Source organism: Canis lupus, chromosome 29 (genome assembly GCF_048164855.1).
Source record: "Canis lupus baileyi chromosome 29, mCanLup2.hap1, whole genome shotgun sequence".
Taxonomy (NCBI): domain Eukaryota; kingdom Metazoa; phylum Chordata; class Mammalia; order Carnivora; family Canidae; genus Canis; species Canis lupus.
This window is the reverse complement of record NC_132866.1, coordinates 46030162-46050777: the sequence shown is the minus strand read 5'-3', so window position 1 is coordinate 46050777 and position 20616 is coordinate 46030162.

Genomic DNA, 20616 nt, shown 5'->3' with positions numbered 1-20616 from the left:
CGGCACAGAAGACTAGTGCCTCCAAGCTCAATACAGCGATTTCCCAGTAATTCCTGGGGTAGACTGGTGTTACATACTAAGTTCCATATGTGAGAAGGTAGCTGAACGCCTTGTCCAAAATCATCTTACTTCTGATAGTTGAGCTCACCCTCAGTCCCTCACAGTTCCACACTGCCTGCAGAGTGAGTTTCGCACATCTTCACCAGAGACGTTTGCCAGAGGCTATGAGACGCAAGTTAACAATGCAGACCTGGAGGGTATCTCCAGGTGCAGTAGAGTGGTAATCTGGGAACCTCCTGTCTCAGAATACTGCTACCTTCACCCTGCCATAAGAATGCAGCTAGTTGACAGCTGGCTTCAAGGCATGCTTCCCTGTGAGAGCTAAGGACAGGGCACAACCCTCCCGCATCCTGCTTGACTGTAGAAGGAGCTGCTAACGTCCTCATGTTCGTGGCAGGGAAAGGTTGTGAGAAAAGCATGTGGAATCGTTGTGCCTGAACCCACGTGTATCTGAGTTGAATACAGCGATTTCCAAAGTCCTTCTTCATCAGAGTGTAGCTAGGTTCCCACTCGCATGTCCGAGTGGGTAGCAGACATCTGCTTCCCATGCATACCCACTTCTGAGAGTTGAGCTTATGGCCTGTAACCCTACCTCCTGCCTGCAGCTACCTTTCGCTTCCAAAAGGCCTAGGCTCGCTGCTTCACCGAAGTGTTGGGAGAGGTAACTGGAATCTCCCGGCACTCAAGACTAGTGCCTCCAAGCTCAATCCAGCGATTTCCCAGTAATTCCTGGGGTAGACTGGTGCTACATACTAAGTTCCATATGTGAGAAGGTAGCTGAACTCCTTGTCCAAAATCATCTTACTGCTGAGAGTTGAGCTCACCCTCAGTCCCTCACAGTTCCACACCGCCTGCAGAGTGAGTTTCCCACGTCTTCACCAGAGACTTTTGCCAGAGGCCTCTGAGACGCAAGTTAACAATGCAGACCTGGACAGTATCTCCAGGTGCCGAAATTGGCAATTTGGGAACCTCCTTACTCAGAATACTGCTACCTTCACACTGTCAGAAGAATGCAGCTAGTTGAGAGCTGGCTTCTAGGCATGCTTCCCTGTGAGAGCTGAGGACAGGGCAGAACCCTCCCGCATCCTGCCTGACTGTAGACGTACCTGCTAAACTCCTTATGTTAGTGGCCGGGATAGGTTGTGGGAAAAGCATGTGTAAGCATTGGGCCTATACTCCCGTGTATCTGAGTTGAATACAGCGATTTCCAACATCCTTCTTCAATAGGAGTGTAGCTAGGTTCCAACTCCCATGTCCGAGTGGGTAGCAGACATCTGCCTCCCATGCATACACACTTCTGAGAGTTGAGCTCATGGCCTGTAACCTTACATCCTGCCTGCCGCTACCTTTCGCTTCCAAAAGGCCTAGGCTCGCTGCTTGACGCAAGTGTTGGGAGAGGTAACTGGAATCTCCCGGCACAGAAGACGAGTGCCTCCAAGCTCAATCAAGCGATTTCCTAGTAATTCCTGGGGTAGACTGGTGTTACATACTAAGTTCCATACGTGAGTAGGTAGTTGAACGCCTTGACCAAAAACATCTTACTTCTGAGAGTTGAGCTCACCCACAGTCCCTCACAGTTCCACACTGTCTGCAGAGTGAGTTTCGCACGTCTTCACCAGAGACGTTTGCCAGAGGCTTCTGAGACGCAAGTTAACAATGCAGACCTGGAGGGTATCTCCAGGTGCAGTAGAGTGGTAATCTGGGAACCTCCTGTCTCAGAATACTGCTACCTTCACCCTGCCATAAGAATGCAGCTAGTTGACAGCTGGCTTCAAGGCATGCTTCCCTGTGAGAGCTAAGGAAAGGGCACAACCCTCCCGCATCCTGCTTGACTGTAGAAGGAGCTGCTAACGTCCTCATGTTAGTGGCAGGGAAAGGTTGTGAGAAAAGCATGTGGAATTGTTGTGCCTGAACCCACGTGTATCTGAGTTGAATACAGCGATTTCCAAAGTACTTCTTCATCAGAGTGTAGCTAGGTTGCCACTCGCATGTCCGAGTGGGTAGCAGACATCTGCCTCCCATGCATACCCACTTCTGAGAGTTGAGCTTATGGCCTGTAACCCTACCTCCTGCCTGCAGCTACCTTTCGCTTCCAAAAGGCCTAGGCTCGCTGCTTCACCGAAGTGTTGGGAGAGGTAACTGGAATCTCCCGGCACACAAGACTAGTGCCTCCAAGCTCAATCCAGCGATTTCCCAGTAATTCCTGGGGTAGACTGGTGCTACATACTAAGTTCCATATGTGAGAAGGTAGGTGAACTCCTTGTCCAAAATCATCTTACTGCTGAGAGTTGAGCTCACCCTCAGTCCCTCACAGTTCCACACCGCCTGCAGAGTGAGTTTCCCACGTATTCACCAGAGACTTTTGCCAGAGGCCTCTGAGACGCAAGTTAACAATGCAGACCTGGACGGTATCTCCAGGTGCCGAAATTGGCAATTTGGGAACCTCCTTACTCAGAATACTGCTACCTTCACACTGTCATAAGAATGCAGCTAGTTGAGAGCTGGCTTCTAGGCATGCTTCCCTGTGAGAGCTGAGGACAGGGCAGAACCCTCCCGCATCCTGCCTGACTGTAGACGTACCTGCTAACCTCCTTATGTTAGTGGCCGGGATAGGTTGTGGGAAAAGCATGTGTAAGCATTGGGCCTGAACTCCCGTGTATCTGAGATGAATACAGCGATTTCCAACATCCTTCTTCAATAGGAGTGTAGCTAGGTTCCAACTCCCATGTGCGAGTGGGTAGCAGACATCTGCCTCCCATGCATACACACTTCTGAGAGTTGAGCTCATGGCCTGTAACCCTACATCCTGCCTGCCGCTACCTTACGCTTCCAAAAGGCCTAGGCTCGCTGCTTGACGCAAGTGTTGGGAGAGGTAACTGGAATCTCCCGGCACACAAGACGAGTGCCTCCAAGCTCAATCAAGCGATTTCCTAGTAATTCCTGGGGTAGACTGGTGCTACATACTAAGTTCCATACGTGAGTAGGTAGTTGAACGCCTTGACCAAAAACATCTAACTTCTGAGAGTTGAGCTAACCCTCAGTCCCTCACAGTTCCACACTGTCTGCAGAGTGAGTTTCGCACGTCTTCACCAGAGACGTTTGCCAGAGGCTTCTGAAACGCAAGTTAACAATGCAGACCTGGAGGGTATCTCCAGGTGCAGTAGAGTGGTAATCTGGGAACCTCCTGTCTCAGAATACTGCTACCTTCACCCTGCCATAAGAATGCAGCTAGTTGACAGCTGGCTTCAAGGCATGCTTCCCTGTGAGAGCTAAGGACAGGGCACAACCCTCCCGCATCCTGCTTGACTGTAGAAGGAGCTGCTAACGTCCTCATGTTAGTGGCAGGGAAAGGTTGTGAGAAAAGCATGTGGAATCGTTGTGCCTGAACCCACGTGTATCTGAGTTGAATACTGCGATTTCCAAAGTCCTTCTTCATCAGAGTGTAGCTAGGTTCCCACTCGCATGTCCGAGTGGGTAGCAGACATCTGCCCCCATGCATACCCACTTCTGAGAGTTGAGCTTATGGCCTGTAACCCTACCTCCTGCCTGCAGCTACCTTTCGCTTCCAAAAGGCCTAGGCTCGCTGCTTCACCGAAGTGTTGGGAGAGGTAACTGGAATCTGCCGGCACACAAGACTAGTGCCTCCAAGCTCAATCCAGCGATTTCCCAGTAATTCCTGGGGTAGACTGGTGCTACATACTAACTTCCATATGTGAGAAGGTAGCTGAACGCCTTGTCCAAAATCATCTTACTTCTGAGAGTTGAGCTGACCCTCAGTCCCTCACAGTTCCACACTGCCTGCAGAGTGAGTTTCGCACATCTTCACCAGAGACGTTTGCCAGAGGCTATGATACGCAAGTTAACAATGCAGACCTGGAGGGTATCTCCAGGTGCAGTAAAGTGGTAATCTGGGAACCTCCTGTCTCAGAATACTGCTACCTTCACCCTGCCATAAGAATGCAGCTAGTTGACAGCTGGCTTCAAGGCATGCTTCCCTGTGAGAGCTAAGGACAGGGCACAACCCTCCCGCATCCTGCTTGACTGTAGAAGGAGCTGCTAACGTCCTCATGTTAGTGGCAGGGAAAGGTTGTGAGAAAAGCATGTGGAATCGTTGTGCCTGAACCCACGTGTATCTGAGTTGAATACAGCGATTACCAAAGTACTTCTTCATCAGAGTGTAGCTAGGTTCCCACTCGCATGTCCGAGTGGGTAGCAGACATCTGCCTCCCATGCATACCCACTTCTGAGAGTTGAGCTTATGGCCTGTAACCCTACCTCCTGCCTGCAGGTACCTTTCGCTTCCAAAAGGCCTAGGCTCGCTGCTTCACCGAAGTGTTGGGAGAGGTAACTGGAATCTCCCGGCACACAAGACTAGTGCCTCCAAGCTCAATCCAGCGATTTCCCAGTAATTCCTGGGGTAGACTGGTGCTACATACTAAGTTCCATATGTGAGAAGGTAGCTGAACGCCTTGTCCAAAATCATCTTACTGCTGAGAGTTGAGCTCACCCTCAGTCCCTCACAGTTCCACACTGCCTGCAGAGTGAGTTTCCCACGTCTTCACCAGAGACTTTTGCCAGAGGCCTCTGAGACGCAAGTTAACAATGCAGACCTGGACAGTATCTCCAGGTGCCGAAAGTGGCAATCTGGGAACCTCCTTACTCAGAATACTGCTACCTTCACACTGTCATAAGAATGCAGCTAGTTGGGGATCCCTGGGTGGCGCAGCGGTTTGGCGCCTGCCTTTGGCCCAAGGCGCGATCCTGGAGACCCGGGATCGAATCCCACATCGGGCTCCCGGTGCATGGAGCCTGCTTCTCCCTCTGCCTGTGTCTCTGCCTCTCTCTCTCTCACTGTGTGCCTATCATAAATAAATTAAAAAAAAAAATTAAAAAAAAAAAAAAAAAAGAATGCAGCTAGTTGAGAGCTGGCTTCTAGGCATGCTTCCCTGTGAGAGCTGAGGACAGGGCAGAACCCTCCCGCATCCTGCCTGACTGTAGACGTACCTGCTAACCTCCTTATGTTAGTGGCCGGGATAGGTTGTGGGAAAAGCATGTGTAAGCATTGGGCCTGAACTCCCGTGTATCTGAGTTGAATACAGCGATTTCCAACATCCTTCTTCAATAGGAGTGTAGCTAGGTTTCAACTCCCATGTCCGAGTGGGTAGCAGACATCTGCCTCCCATGCATACACACTTCTGAGAGTTGAGCTCATGGCCTGTAACCCTACATCCTGCCTGCCGCTACCTTTCGCTTCCAAAAGGCCTAGGCTCGCTGCTTGACGCAAGTGTTGGGAGAGGTAACTGGAATCTCCCGGCACACAAGACGAGTGCCTCCAAGCTCAATCAAGCGATTTCCTAGTAATTCCTGGGGTAGACTGGTGCTACATACTAAGTTCCATACGTGAGTAGGTAGTTGAACGCCTTGACCAAAAACATCTATCTTCTGAGAGTTGAGCTAACCCTCAGTCCCTCACAGTTCCACACTGTCTGCAGAGTGAGTTTCGCACGTCTTCACCAGAGACGTTTGCCAGAGGCTTCTGAAACGCAAGTTAACAATGCAGACCTGGAGGGTATCTCCAGGTGCAGTAGAGTGGTAATCTGGGAACCTCCTGTCTCAGAATACTGCTACCTTCACCCTGCCATAAGAATGCAGCTAGTTGACAGCTGGCTTCAAGGCATGCTTCCCTGTGAGAGCTAAGGACAGGGCACAACCCTCCCGCATCCTGCTTGACTGTAGAAGGAGCTGCTAACGTCCTCATGTTAGTGGCAGGGAAAGGTTGTGAGAAAAGCATGTGGAATCGTTGTGCCTGAACCCACGTGTATCTGAGTTGAATACTGCGATTTCCAAAGTCCTTCTTCATCAGAGTGTAGCTAGGTTCCCACTCGCATGTCCGAGTGGGTAGCAGACATCTGCCCCCATGCATACCCACTTCTGAGAGTTGAGCTTATGGCCTGTAACCCTACCTCCTGCCTGCAGCTACCTTTCGCTTCCAAAAGGCCTAGGCTCGCTGCTTCACCGAAGTGTTGGGAGAGGTAACTGGAATCTGCCGGCACACAAGACTAGTGCCTCCAAGCTCAATCCAGCGATTTCCCAGTAATTCCTGGGGTAGACTGGTGCTACATACTAACTTCCATATGTGAGAAGGTAGCTGAACGCCTTGTCCAAAATCATCTTACTTCTGAGAGTTGAGCTGACCCTCAGTCCCTCACAGTTCCACACTGCCTGCAGAGTGAGTTTCGCACATCTTCACCAGAGACGTTTGCCAGAGGCTATGATACGCAAGTTAACAATGCAGACCTGGAGGGTAACTCCAGGTGCAGTAAAGTGGTAATCTGGGAACCTCCTGTCTCAGAATACTGCTACCTTCACCCTGCCATAAGAATGCAGCTAGTTGACAGGTGGCTTCAAGGCATGCTTCCCTGTGAGAGCTAAGGACAGGGCACAACCCTCCCGCATCCTGCTTGACTGTAGAAGGAGCTGCTAACGTCCTCATGTTAGTGGCAGGGAAGGGTTGTGAGAAAAGCATGTGGAATCGTTGTCCCTGAACCCACGTGTATCTGAGTTGAATACAGCGATTTCCAAAGTCCTTCTTCATCAGAGTGTAGCTAGGTTCCCACTCGCATGTCCGAGTGGGGAGCAGACATCTGCCTCCTATGCATACCCACTTCTGAGAGTTGAGCTTATGGCCTGTAACCCTACCTCCTGCCTGCAGCTACATTTCGCTTCCAAAAGGCCAAGGCTCGCTGCTTCACCGAAGTGTTGGGAGAGGTAACTGGAATATCCCGGCACACAAGACTAGTGCCTCCAGGCTCAATCCAGCGATTTCCCAGTAATTCCTGGGGTAGACTGGTGCTACATACTAAGTTCCATATGTGAGAAGGTAGCTGAACGCCTTGTCCAAAATCATCTTACTGCTGAGAGTTGAGCTCACCCTCAGTCCCTCACAGTTCCACACTGCCTGCAGAGTGAGTTTCGCACGTCTTCACCACAGACTTTTGCCAGAGGCCTCTGAGACGCAAGTTAACAATGCAGACCTGGAGGGTATCTCCAGGTGCAGTAGAGTGGTAATCTGGGAACCTCCTGTCTCACAATACTGCTACCTTCACCCTGCCATAAGAATGCAGCTAGTTGACAGCTGGCTTCAAGGCATGCTTCCCTGTGAGAGCTAAGGACAGGGCACAACCCTCCCGCATCTTGCTTGACTGTAGAAGGAGCTGCTAACGTCCTCATGTTAGTGGCAGGGAAAGGTTGTGAGAAAAGCATGTGGAATCGTTGTGCCTGAACCCACGTGTATCTGAGTTGAATACAGCGATTTCCAAAGTCCTTCTTCATCAGAGTGTAGCTACGTTCCCACTCGCATGTCCGAGTGGGTAGCAGACATCTGCCTCCCATGCATACCCACTTCTGAGAGTTGAGCTTATGGCCTGTAACCCTACCTCCTGCCTGCAGCTACCTTTCGCTTCCAAAAGGCCTAGGCTCGCTGCTTCACCGAAGTGTTGGGAGAGGTAACTGGAATCTGCCGGCACACAAGACTAGTGCCTCCAAGCTCAATCCAGCGATTTCCCAGTAATTCCTGGGGTAGACTGGTGTTACATACGAAGTTCCATATGTGAGAAGGTAGCTGAACGCCTTGTCCAAAATCATCTTACTGCTGAGAGTTGAGCTCACCCTCAGTCCCTCACAGTTCCACACTGCCTGCAGAGTGAGTTTCGCACGTCTTCACCAGAGACTTTTGCCAGAGGCCTCTGAGAGGCAAGTTAACAATGCAGACCTGGAGGGTATCTCCAGGTGCCGGAGAGTGGCAATCTAAGAACCTCCTTACTCAGAATACTGCTACCTTCACACTGTCATAAGAATGCAGCTAGTTGAGAGCTGGCTTCTAGGCATGCTTCCTTGTGAGCTGAGGACAGGGCAGAACCCTCCCGCATCCTGCCTGACTATAGACGTACCTGCTAAACTCCTTATGTTAGTGGCTGGGATAGGTTGTGGGAAAAGCATGTGTAAGCATTTGGCCTGAACTCCCGTGTATCTGAGTTGAATACAGCGATTTCCAACATCCTTCTTCAATAGGAGTGTAGCTAGGTTCCAACTCCCATGTCCGAGTGGGTAGCAGACATCTGCCTCCCATGCATACCCACTTCTGAGAGTTGAGCTTATGGCCTGTAACCCTACCTCCTGCCTGCAGCTACCTTTCGCTTCCAAAAGGCCTAGGCTCGCTGCTTCACCGAAGTGTTGGGAGAGGTAACTGGAATCTGCCGGCACACAAGACTAGTGCCTCCAAGCTCAATCCAGCGATTTCCCAGTAATTCCTGGGGTAGACTGGTGCTACATACTAAGTTCCATATGTGAGAAGGTAGCTGAACGCCTTGTCCAAAATCATCTTACTGCTGAGAGTTGAGCTCACCCTCAGTCCCTCACAGTTCCACACTGCCTGCAGAGTGAGTTTCGCACATCTTCACCAGAGACGTTTGCCAGAGGCTATGAGACGCAAGTCAACAATGCAGACCTGGAGGGTATCTCCAGGTGCAGTAGAGTGGTAATCTGGGAACCTCCTGTGTCAGAATACTGCTACCTTCACCCTGCCATAAGAATGCAGCTAGTTGACAGGTGGCTTCAAGGCATGCTTCCCTGTGAGAGCTAAGGACAGGGCACCACCCTCCCGCATCCTGCTTGACTGTAGAAGGAGCTGCTAACGTCCTCATGTTAGTGGCAGGGAAAGGTTGTGAGAAAAGCATGTGGAATCGTTGTGCCTGAACCCACGTGTATCTGAGTTGAATACAGCGATTTCCAAAGTCCTTCTTCATCAGAGTGTAGCTAGGTTCCCACTCGCATGTCCGAGTGGGTAGCATACATCTGCTTCCCATGCATACCCACTTCTGAGAGTTGAGCTTATGGCCTGTAACCCTACCTCCTGCCTGCAGCTACCTTTCGCTTCCAAAAGGCCTAGGCTCGCTGCTTCACCGAAGTGTTGGGAGAGGTAACTGGAATCTGCCGGCACACAAGACTAGTGCCTCCAAGCTCAATCCAGCGATTTCCCTGTAATTCCTGGGGTAGACTGGTGCTACATACTAAGTTCCATATGTGAGAAGGTAGCTGAACGCCTTGTCCAAAATCATCTTCCTGCTGAGAGTTGAGCTAACCCTCAGTCCCTCACAGTTCCACACTGCCTGCAGAGTGAGTTTCCCACGTCTTCACCAGAGACTTTTGCCAGAGGCCTCTGAGACGCAAGTTAACAATGCAGACCTGGAGGGTATCTCCAGGTGCCGGAGAGTAGCAATCTGGGAACCTCCTTACTCAGAATACTGCTACCTTCACACTGTCATAAGAATGCAGCTAGTTGAGAGCTGGCTTCTAGGCATGCTTCCTTGTGAGAGATGAGGACAGGGCAGAACCCTCCCGCATCCTGCCTGACTGTAGACGTACTTGCTAACCTCCTTATGTTAGTGGCTGGGATAGGTTGTGTGAAAAGCATGTGTAAGCATTGGGCCTGAACTCCCGTGTATCTGAGTTGAGTACAGCGATTTCCAACATCCTTCTTCAATAGGAGTGTAGCTAGGTTCCAAGGTTCCAACTCCCATGTCCGAGTGGGTAGCAGACATCTGCCTCCCATGCATACACACTTCTGAGAGTTGAGCTCATGGCCTGTAACCCTACATCCTGCCTGCCGCTACCTTTCGCTTCCAAAAGGCCTAGGCTCGCTGCTTGACGCAAGTGTTGGGAGAGGTAACTGGAATCTCCCGGCACACAAGACGAGTGCCTCCAAGCTCAATCAAGCGATTTCCTAGTAATTCCTGGGGTAGACTGGTGCTACATACTAAGTTCCATACGTGAGTAGGTAGTTGAACGCCTTGACCAAAAACATCTTACTTCTGAGAGTTGAGCTCACCCTCAGTCCCTCACAGTTCCACACTGCCTGCAGAGTGAGTTTCACACGTCTTCACCAGAGACGTTTGCCAGAGGCTTCTGAGACGCAAGTTAACAATGCAGACCTGGAGGGTATTTCCAGGTGCAGTAGAGTGGTAATCTGGGAACCTCCAGTCTCAGAATACTGCTACCTTCACCCTGCCATAAGAATGCAGCTAGTTGACAGCTGGCTTCAAGGCATGCTTCCCTGTGAGAGCTAAGGACAGGGCACAACCCTCCCGCATCATGCTTGACAGTAGAAGGAGCTGCTAAGGTCCTCATGTTAGTGGCAGGGAAAGGTTGTGAGAAAAGCATGTGGAATCATTGTACCTGAACCCACGTGTATCTGAGTTGAATACAGCGATTTCCAAAGTCCTTCTTCATCAGAGTGTAGCTAGGTTCCCACTCGCATGTCCGAGTGGGTAGCAGACATCTGCCTCCCATGCATACCCACTTCTGAGAGTTGAGCTTATGGCCTGTAACCCTACCTCCTGCCTGCAGCTACCTTTCGTTTCCAAAAGGCCTAGGCTCGCTGCTTCACCGAAGTGTTGGGAGAGGTAACTGGAATCTCCCGGCACAGAAGACTAGTGACTCCAAGCTCAATACAGCGATTTCCCAGTAATTCCTGGGGTAGACTGGTGTTACATACTAAGTTCCATATGTGAGAAGGTAGCTGAACGCCTTGTCCAAAATCATCTTACTTCTGATAGTTGAGCTCACCCTCAGTCCCTCACAGTTCCACACTGCCTGCAGAGTGAGTTTCGCACATCTTCACCAGAGACGTTTGCCAGAGGCTATGAGACGCAAGTTAACAATGCAGACCTGGAGGGTATCTCCAGGTGCAGTAGAGTGGTAATCTGGGAACCTCCTGTCTCAGAATACTGCTACCTTCACCCTGCCATAAGAATGCAGCTAGTTGACAGCTGGCTTCAAGGCATGCTTCCCTGTGAGAGCTAAGGACAGGGCACAACCCTCCCGCATCCTGCTTGACTGTAGAAGGAGCTGCTAACGTCCTCATGTTCGTGGCAGGGAAAGGTTGTGAGAAAAGCATGTGGAATCGTTGTGCCTGAACCCACGTGTATCTGAGTTGAATACAGCGATTTCCAAAGTCCTTCTTCATCAGAGTGTAGCTAGGTTCCCACTCGCATGTCCGAGTGGGTAGCAGACATCTGCTTCCCATGCATACCCACTTCTGAGAGTTGAGCTTATGGCCTGTAACCCTACCTCCTGCCTGCAGCTACCTTTCGCTTCCAAAAGGCCTAGGCTCGCTGCTTCACCGAAGTGTTGGGAGAGGTAACTGGAATCTCCCGGCACTCAAGACTAGTGCCTCCAAGCTCAATCCAGCGATTTCCCAGTAATTCCTGGGGTAGACTGGTGCTACATACTAAGTTCCATATGTGAGAAGGTAGCTGAACTCCTTGTCCAAAATCATCTTACTGCTGAGAGTTGAGCTCACCCTCAGTCCCTCACAGTTCCACACCGCCTGCAGAGTGAGTTTCCCACGTCTTCACCAGAGACTTTTGCCAGAGGCCTCTGAGACGCAAGTTAACAATGCAGACCTGGACAGTATCTCCAGGTGCCGAAATTGGCAATTTGGGAACCTCCTTACTCAGAATACTGCTACCTTCACACTGTCAGAAGAATGCAGCTAGTTGAGAGCTGGCTTCTAGGCATGCTTCCCTGTGAGAGCTGAGGACAGGGCAGAACCCTCCCGCATCCTGCCTGACTGGCTTTTAAAATGTCGAGGAATGTTCCCTCTATCCCTACACTCTGAAGAGTTTTGATCAGGAATGGATGCTGTATTTTGTCAAATGCTTTCTCTGCATCCAATGAGAGGATCATATGGTTCTTGGTTTTTCTCTTGCTGATATGATGAATCACATTGATTGTTTTACGGGTGTTGAACCAGCCTTGTGTCCCAGGGATAAATCCTACTTGGTCATGGTGAATAATTGTCTTAATGTACTGTTGGATCCTATTGGCCAGTATCTTGTTGAGAATTTTTGCATCCATGTTCATCAGGGATATTGGTCTGTAATTCTCCTTTTTGGCGGGGTCTTTGTCTGGCTTTGGAATTAAGGTGATGCTGGCTTCATAGAACGAATTTGGAAGTACTCCATCTCTTTCTATCTTTCCAAACAGCTTTAGGAGAATAGGTATGATTTCTTCTTTAAACGTTTGATAAAATTCTCCTGGGAAGCCATCTGGCCCTGGACTCTTGTGTCTTGGGAGGTTTTTGATGACTGCTTCAATTTCCTCCCTGGTTATTGGCCTGTTCAGGTTTTCTATTTCTTCCTGTTCCAGTTTTGGTAGTTTGTGGCTTTCCAGGAATGCGTCCATTTCTTCTAGATTGCCTAATTTATTGGCGTATAGCTGTTCATAATAGGTTTTTAAAATCGTTTGTATTTCCTTGGTGTTGGTAGTGATCTCTCCTTTCTCATTCATGATTTTATTAATTTGAGTCTTCTCTCTCTTCTTTTTAATAAGGCTGGCTAATGGTTTATCTATCTTATTAATTCTTTCAAAGAACCAACTCCTGGTTCTGTTGATCTGTTCCACAGTTCTTCTGGTCTCGATTTCGTTGAGTTCTGCTCGAATCTTTATTAGCTCCCTTCTTCTCTTGGGTGTAGGATCTATTTGCTGTTTTTTCTCTAGCTCCTTTATGTGTAAGGTTAGCTTTTGTATTTGAGTTCTTTCCAGTTTTTGAATGGATGCTTGTATTGCGATGTATTTCCCCCTTAGGACTGCTTTTGCTGCATCCCAAAGATTTTGAACGGTTGTATCTTCATTCTCATTAGTTTCCATGAATCTTTTTAATTCTTCCTTAATTTCCTGGTTGACCCTTTTATCTTTTAGCAGGATGGTCCTTAACCTCCATGTGTTTGAGGTCCTTCCAAACTTCTTGTTGTGATTTAGTTCTAATTTCAAGGCATTATGGTCCGAGAATATGCAGGGGACAATCCCAATCTTTTGGTATCGGTTCAGACCCGATTTGTGACCCAATATGTGGTCTATTCTGGAGAAAGTTCCATGTGCGCTTGAGAAGAATGTGTATTCAGTTGAGTTTGGATGTAAAGTTCTGTAGATATCTGTGAAATCCATCTGGTCCAGTGTATCATTTAAAGCTCTCGTTTCTTTGGAGATGTTTTGCTTAGAAGACCTATCGAGTATAGAAAGAGCTAGGTTGAAGTCACCAAGTATAAGTGTATTATTATCTAAGTATTTCTTCACTTTGGTTAATAATTGATTTATATATTTGGCAGCTCCCACATTTGGAGCATATATATTGAGGATTGTTAAGTCCTCTTGTTGAATAGATCCTTTAAGTATGATATAGTGTCCCTCTTCATCTCTCACTACAGTCTTTGGGGTAAATTTTAGTTTATCTGATATAAGGATGGCTACCCCTGCTTTCTTTTGAGGACCATTCGAATGGTAAATGGTTCTCCAACCTTTTATTTTCAGGCTGTAGGTGTCCTTCTGTCTAAAATGAGTCTCTTGTAGACAGCAAATAGATGGGTCCTGCTTTTTTATCCAGTCTGAAACCCTGCGCCTTTTGATGGGGTCATTAAGCCCGTTCACATTCAGAGTTACTATTGAGAGATATGAGTTTAGTGTCATCATGATATCTATTCAGTCTTTGTTTTTGTGGACTGTTCCACTGAACTTCTTCTTAAAGGGGAATTTTAAGAGGCCCCCTTAAAATTTCTTGCAGAGCTGGTTTGGAGGTCACATATTCTTTTAGTTGCTGCCTGTCTTGGAAGCTCTTTATCTCTCCTTCCATTTTGAATGAGAGCCTTGCTGGATAAAGTATTCTTGGTTGCATGTTCTTTTCATTTAGGACCCTGAATATATCCTGCCAGCCCTTTCTGGCCTGCCAGGTCTCTGTGGAGAGGTCTGCTGTTACCCTAATACTCCTCCCCATAAAAGTCAGGGATTTCTTGTCTCTTGCTGCTTTAAGGATCTTCTCTTTATCTTTGGAATTTGCAAGCTTCACAATTAAATGTCGAGGTGTTGAACGGTTTTTATTGATTTTGGGGGGGGATCTCTCTATTTCCTGGATCTGAATGCCTGTTTCCCTTCCCAGATTAGGAAAGTTTTCAGCTAGAATTTGTTCAAATACATATTCTGGCCCTCTGTCCCTTTCGGCGCCCTCGGGAACCCCAATTAAACGTAGGTTTTTCTTCCTCAGGCTGTCGTTTATTTCCCTTAATCTATCTTCATGGTCTTTTAATTGTTTGTCTCTTTTTTCCTCAGTTTCCCTCTTTGCTATCAACTTGTCTTCTAGGTCACTCACTCGTTCTTCCACCTCGTTAACCCTCGTCGTTAGGACTTCTAGTTTGGATTGCATCTCATTCAATTGGTTTTTAATTTCTGCCTGATTAGCTCTAAATTCTGCAGTCATGAAGTCTCTTGAGTCCTTTATACTTTTTTCTAGAGCCACCAGTAGCTGTATAATAGTGCTTCTGAATTGGCTTTCTGACATTGAATTGTAATCCAGATTTTGTAACTCTGTGGGAGAGAGGACTGTTTCTGATTCTTTCTTTTGAGGTGAGGTTTTCCTTCTAGTCATTTTGCTCAGTGCAGAGTGGCCAAAAGCAAGTTGTATTGGGAAAAAGAGAAAAAGAGAGGAGAGAAAGAAGGAAAGAAAAGAGAAAGAAAAAAAAAGGGAAGAAAAAGAAAAAAAAACGAAAAAAAAAAAAAGAAGAAAAAGAGAAAGAAAAAGAAAGGAGAAAAAAAGGGGGTGGGGGAAGGAAACAAATCAAAAAGCAAAACAAAACAAAAACAAAAACAAAAACAAACAAACAAAAAAAGAACCACCGGGGAGTATCTTCTGATTCTGTGTTCTTTAAGTCCCTTGGCTTCTCCTGGAAGTTGTCCGTCTAGCTGGTGTTCTGGGGGAGGGGCCTGCTGTGCTGATTTTCAGGTGTTAGCAGTTGGGGGAGCTGCTGTGCCCCTGCCTGGTGCAGGGCTCAGTGGGGGTTGTTTACCCCGTGAGGCCGCAGGAGGAACAGCCCCAGTGGCGGGGCAGCTCTGGAAACCTGGATTCAGCTCCGGCAGGAACTCCGTCTGCAGGGCCTGGAGGCTCCGGGGCGGGGCCGCTGATCCGCTCAGCTCGGGGCAGGAGCGTCCTCGCTGTCCTGGGCCCTCCCGGCCTCTGCCTGTCCCGGGGGAGGCCGGATCCTGGGCTGTGTCCCGGCGCCCTGTGCTCCGGAGCCTGCGCTGGTGGATTCGCGCTCCCGGGCCGCGTAGCCCCCTCCGCGGAGCCGCCGCCCGAGCCCCTCCGAGCTGCTCCTGGAACCGCGCAGCCCCCTCCGCACGGAGCCTCTTCCTCTGCCCGAGCCCCTCCGAGCTGCTCCCGGGGCCGCGCAGCCCCCTCCGCGGAGCCGCCGCCCGAGCCCCCCGAGCTGCTCCGGGTCCCCCGTGCGCGCTGCAGCCCTTAGGGAGCTCGGCGCACTCTCCTGGGCGCGCAGTTGCTGTTACTGTCCCCGGGAGCCCGAGGGCATCCCCGCCCTCCTGGGTCCTGCTCCACCTCCCCGCGAGCCCCTTTCCGCCCGGGAAGGTCGGTGCAGCTCCTGCGTCTCCGGGACGGGGCTCTCCTGTCCTGGGGACACTCGCCCCGGCCTCAGCCCGGCTCCTCCTGGGCCCCTCCCCCTTGGAGGCCTTTGTTCCTTTATTTCTTTTTCCCCGTCTTCCTACCTTGATAGATGCGCGAACTCTTCTCACTGTAGCATTCCAGCTGGTCTCTCTTTAAATCTCAGGCCGAATTCATAGATTTTCAGGATAATTGGAAGGTTTTCTAGGTAGTTTGGTGGAGACAGGTGATTTGGAGACCCTGCTCTTCCGCCATCTTGCTCCTCCCCCCATCCTGCCTGACTGTAGACGTACCTGCTAAACTCCTTATGTTAGTGGCCGGGATAGGTTGTGGGAAAAGCATGTGTAAGCATTGGGCCTATACTCCCGTGTATCTGAGTTGAATACAGCGATTTCCAACATCCTTCTTCAATAGGAGTGTAGCTAGGTTCCAACTCCCATGTCCGAGTGGGTAGCAGACATCTGCCTCCCATGCATACACACTTCTGAGAGTTGAGCTCATGGCCTGTAACCTTACATCCTGCCTGCCGCTACCTTTCGCTTCCAAAAGGCCTAGGCTCGCTGCTTGACGCAAGTGTTGGGAGAGGTAACTGGAATCTCCCGGCACAGAAGACGAGTGCCTCCAAGCTCAATCAAGCGATTTCCTAGTAATTCCTGGGGTAGACTGGTGTTACATACTAAGTTCCATACGTGAGTAGGTAGTTGAACGCCTTGACCAAAAACATCTTACTTCTGAGAGTTGAGCTCACCCACAGTCCCTCACAGTTCCACACTGTCTGCAGAGTGAGTTTCGCACGTCTTCACCAGAGACGTTTGCCAGAGGCTTCTGAGACGCAAGTTAACAATGCAGACCTGGAGGGTATCTCCAGGTGCAGTAGAGTGGTAATCTGGGAACCTCCTGTCTCAGAATACTGCTACCTTCACCCTGCCATAAGAATGCAGCTAGTTGACAGCTGGCTTCAAGGCATGCTTCCCTGTGAGAGCTAAGGAAAGGGCACAACCCTCCCGCATCCTGCTTGACTGTAGAAGGAGCTGCTAACGTCCTCATGTTAGTGGCAGGGAAAGGTTGTGAGAAAAGCATGTGGAATTGTTGTGCCTGAACCCACGTGTATCTGAGTTGAATACAGCGATTTCCAAAGTACTTCTTCATCAGAGTGTAGCTAGGTTGCCACTCGCATGTCCGAGTGGGTAGCAGACATCTGCCTCCCATGCATACCCACTTCTGAGAGTTGAGCTTATGGCCTGTAACCCTACCTCCTGCCTGCAGCTACCTTTCGCTTCCAAAAGGCCTAGGCTCGCTGCTTCACCGAAGTGTTGGGAGAGGTAACTGGAATCTCCCGGCACACAAGACTAGTGCCTCCAAGCTCAATCCAGCGATTTCCCAGTAATTCCTGGGGTAGACTGGTGCTACATACTAAGTTCCATATGTGAGAAGGTAGGTGAACTCCTTGTCCAAAATCATCTTACTGCTGAGAGTTGAGCTCACCCTCAGTCCCTCACAGTTCCACACCGCCTGCAGAGTGAGTTTCCCACGTATTCACCAGAGACTTTTGCCAGAGGCCTCTGAGACGCAAGTTAACAATGCAGACCTGGACGGTATCTCCAGGTGCCGAAATTGGCAATTTGGGAACCTCCTTACTCAGAATACTGCTACCTTCACACTGTCATAAGAATGCAGCTAGTTGAGAGCTGGCTTCTAGGCATGCTTCCCTGTGAGAGCTGAGGACAGGGCAGAACCCTCCCGCATCCTGCCTGACTGTAGACGTACCTGCTAACCTCCTTATGTTAGTGGCCGGGATAGGTTGTGGGAAAAGCATGTGTAAGCATTGGGCCTGAACTCCCGTGTATCTGAGATGAATACAGCGATTTCCAACATCCTTCTTCAATAGGAGTGTAGCTAGGTTCCAACTCCCATGTGCGAGTGGGTAGCAGACATCTGCCTCCCATGCATACACACTTCTGAGAGTTGAGCTCATGGCCTGTAACCCTACATCCTGCCTGCCGCTACCTTACGCTTCCAAAAGGCCTAGGCTCGCTGCTTGACGCAAGTGTTGGGAGAGGTAACTGGAATCTCCCGGCACACAAGACGAGTGCCTCCAAGCTCAATCAAGCGATTTCCTAGTAATTCCTGGGGTAGACTGGTGCTACATACTAAGTTCCATACGTGAGTAGGTAGTTGAACGCCTTGACCAAAAACATCTAACTTCTGAGAGTTGAGCTAACCCTCAGTCCCTCACAGTTCCACACTGTCTGCAGAGTGAGTTTCGCACGTCTTCACCAGAGACGTTTGCCAGAGGCTTCTGAAACGCAAGTTAACAATGCAGACCTGGAGGGTATCTCCAGGTGCAGTAGAGTGGTAATCTGGGAACCTCCTGTCTCAGAATACTGCTACCTTCACCCTGCCATAAGAATGCAGCTAGTTGACAGCTGGCTTCAAGGCATGCTTCCCTGTGAGAGCTAAGGACAGGGCACAACCCTCCCGCATCCTGCTTGACTGTAGAAGGAGCTGCTAACGTCCTCATGTTAGTGGCAGGGAAAGGTTGTGAGAAAAGCATGTGGAATCGTTGTGCCTGAACCCACGTGTATCTGAGTTGAATACTGCGATTTCCAAAGTCCTTCTTCATCAGAGTGTAGCTAGGTTCCCACTCGCATGTCCGAGTGGGTAGCAGACATCTGCCCCCATGCATACCCACTTCTGAGAGTTGAGCTTATGGCCTGTAACCCTACCTCCTGCCTGCAGCTACCTTTCGCTTCCAAAAGGCCTAGGCTCGCTGCTTCACCGAAGTGTTGGGAGAGGTAACTGGAATCTGCCGGCACACAAGACTAGTGCCGCCAAGCTCAATCCAGCGATTTCCCAGTAATTCCTGGGGTAGACTGGTGCTACATACTAACTTCCATATGTGAGAAGGTAGCTGAACGCCTTGTCCAAAATCATCTTACTTCTGAGAGTTGAGCTGACCCTCAGTCCCTCACAGTTCCACACTGCCTGCAGAGTGAGTTTCGCACATCTTCACCAGAGACGTTTGCCAGAGGCTATGATACGCAAGTTAACAATGCAGACCTGGAGGGTATCTCCAGGTGCAGTAAAGTGGTAATCTGGGAACCTCCTGTCTCAGAATACTGCTACCTTCACCCTGCCATAAGAATGCAGCTAGTTGACAGCTGGCTTCAAGGCATGCTTCCCTGTGAGAGCTAAGGACAGGGCACAACCCTCCCGCATCCTGCTTGACTGTAGAAGGAGCTGCTAACGTCCTCATGTTAGTGGCAGGGAAAGGTTGTGAGAAAAGCATGTGGAATCGTTGTGCCTGAACCCACGTGTATCTGAGTTGAATACAGCGATTACCAAAGTACTTCTTCATCAGAGTGTAGCTAGGTTCCCACTCGCATGTCCGAGTGGGTAGCAGACATCTGCCTCCCATGCATACCCACTTCTGAGAGTTGAGCTTATGGCCTGTAACCCTACCTCCTGCCTGCAGCTACCTTTCGCTTCCAAAAGGCCTAGGCTCGCTGCTTCACCGAAGTGTTGGGAGAGGTAACTGGAATCTCCCGGCACACAAGACTAGTGCCTCCAAGCTCAATCCAGCGATTTCCCAGTAATTCCTGGGGTAGACTGGTGCTACATACTAAGTTCCATATGTGAGAAGGTAGCTGAACGCCTTGTCCAAAATCATCTTACTGCTGAGAGTTGAGCTCACCCTCAGTCCCTCACAGTTCCACACTGCCTGCAGAGTGAGTTTCCCACGTCTTCACCAGAGACTTTTGCCAGAGGCCTCTGAGACGCAAGTTAACAATGCAGACCTGGACAGTATCTCCAGGTGCCGAAAGTGGCAATCTGGGAACCTCCTTACTCAGAATACTGCTACCTTCACACTGTCATAAGAATGCAGCTAGTTGGGGATCCCTGGGTGGCGCAGCGGTTTGGCGCCTGCCTTTGGCCCAAGGCGCGATCCTGGAGACCCGGGATCGAATCCCACATCGGGCTCCCGGTGCATGGAGCCTGCTTCTCCCTCTGCCTGTGTCTCTGCCTCTCTCTCTCTCACTGTGTGCCTATCATAAATAAATTAAAAAAAAAAATTAAAAAAAAAAAAAAAAAAGAATGCAGCTAGTTGAGAGCTGGCTTCTAGGCATGCTTCCCTGTGAGAGCTGAGGACAGGGCAGAACCCTCCCGCATCCTGCCTGACTGTAGACGTACCTGCTAACCTCCTTATGTTAGTGGCCGGGATAGGTTGTGGGAAAAGCATGTGTAAGCATTGGGCCTGAACTCCCGTGTATCTGAGTTGAATACAGCGATTTCCAACATCCTTCTTCAATAGGAGTGTAGCTAGGGTTCAACTCCCATGTCCGAGTGGGTAGCAGACATCTGCCTCCCATGCATACACACTTCTGAGAGTTGAGCTCATGGCCTGTAACCTTACATCCTGCCTGCCGCTACCTTTCGCTTCCAAAAGGCCTAGGCTCGCTGCTTGACGCAAGTGTTGGGAGAGGTAACTGGAATCTCCCGGCACACAAGACGAGTGCCTCCAAGCTCAATTAAGCGATTTCCTAGTAATTCCTGGGGTAGACTGGTGCTACATACTAAGTTCCATACGTGAGTAGGTAGTTGAACGCCTTGACCAAAAACATCTAACTTCTGAGAGTTGAGCTAACCCTCAGTCCCTCACAGTTCCACACTGTCTGCAGAGTGAGTTTCGCACGTCTTCACCAGAGACGTTTGCCAGAGGCTTCTGAAACGCAAGTTAACAATGCAGACCTGGAGGGTATCTCCAGGTGCAGTAGAGTGGTAATCTGGGAACCTCCTGTCTCAGAATACTGCTACCTTCACCCTGCCATAAGAATGCAGCTAGTTGACAGCTGGCTTCAAGGCATGCTTCCCTGTGAGAGCTAAGGACAGGGCACAACCCTCCCGCATCCTGCTTGACTGTAGAAGGAGCTGCTAACGTCCTCATGTTAGTGGCAGGGAAGGGTTGTGAGAAAAGCATGTGGAATCGTTGTCCCTGAACCCACGTGTATCTGAGTTGAATACAGCGATTTCCAAAGTCCTTCTTCATCAGAGTGTAG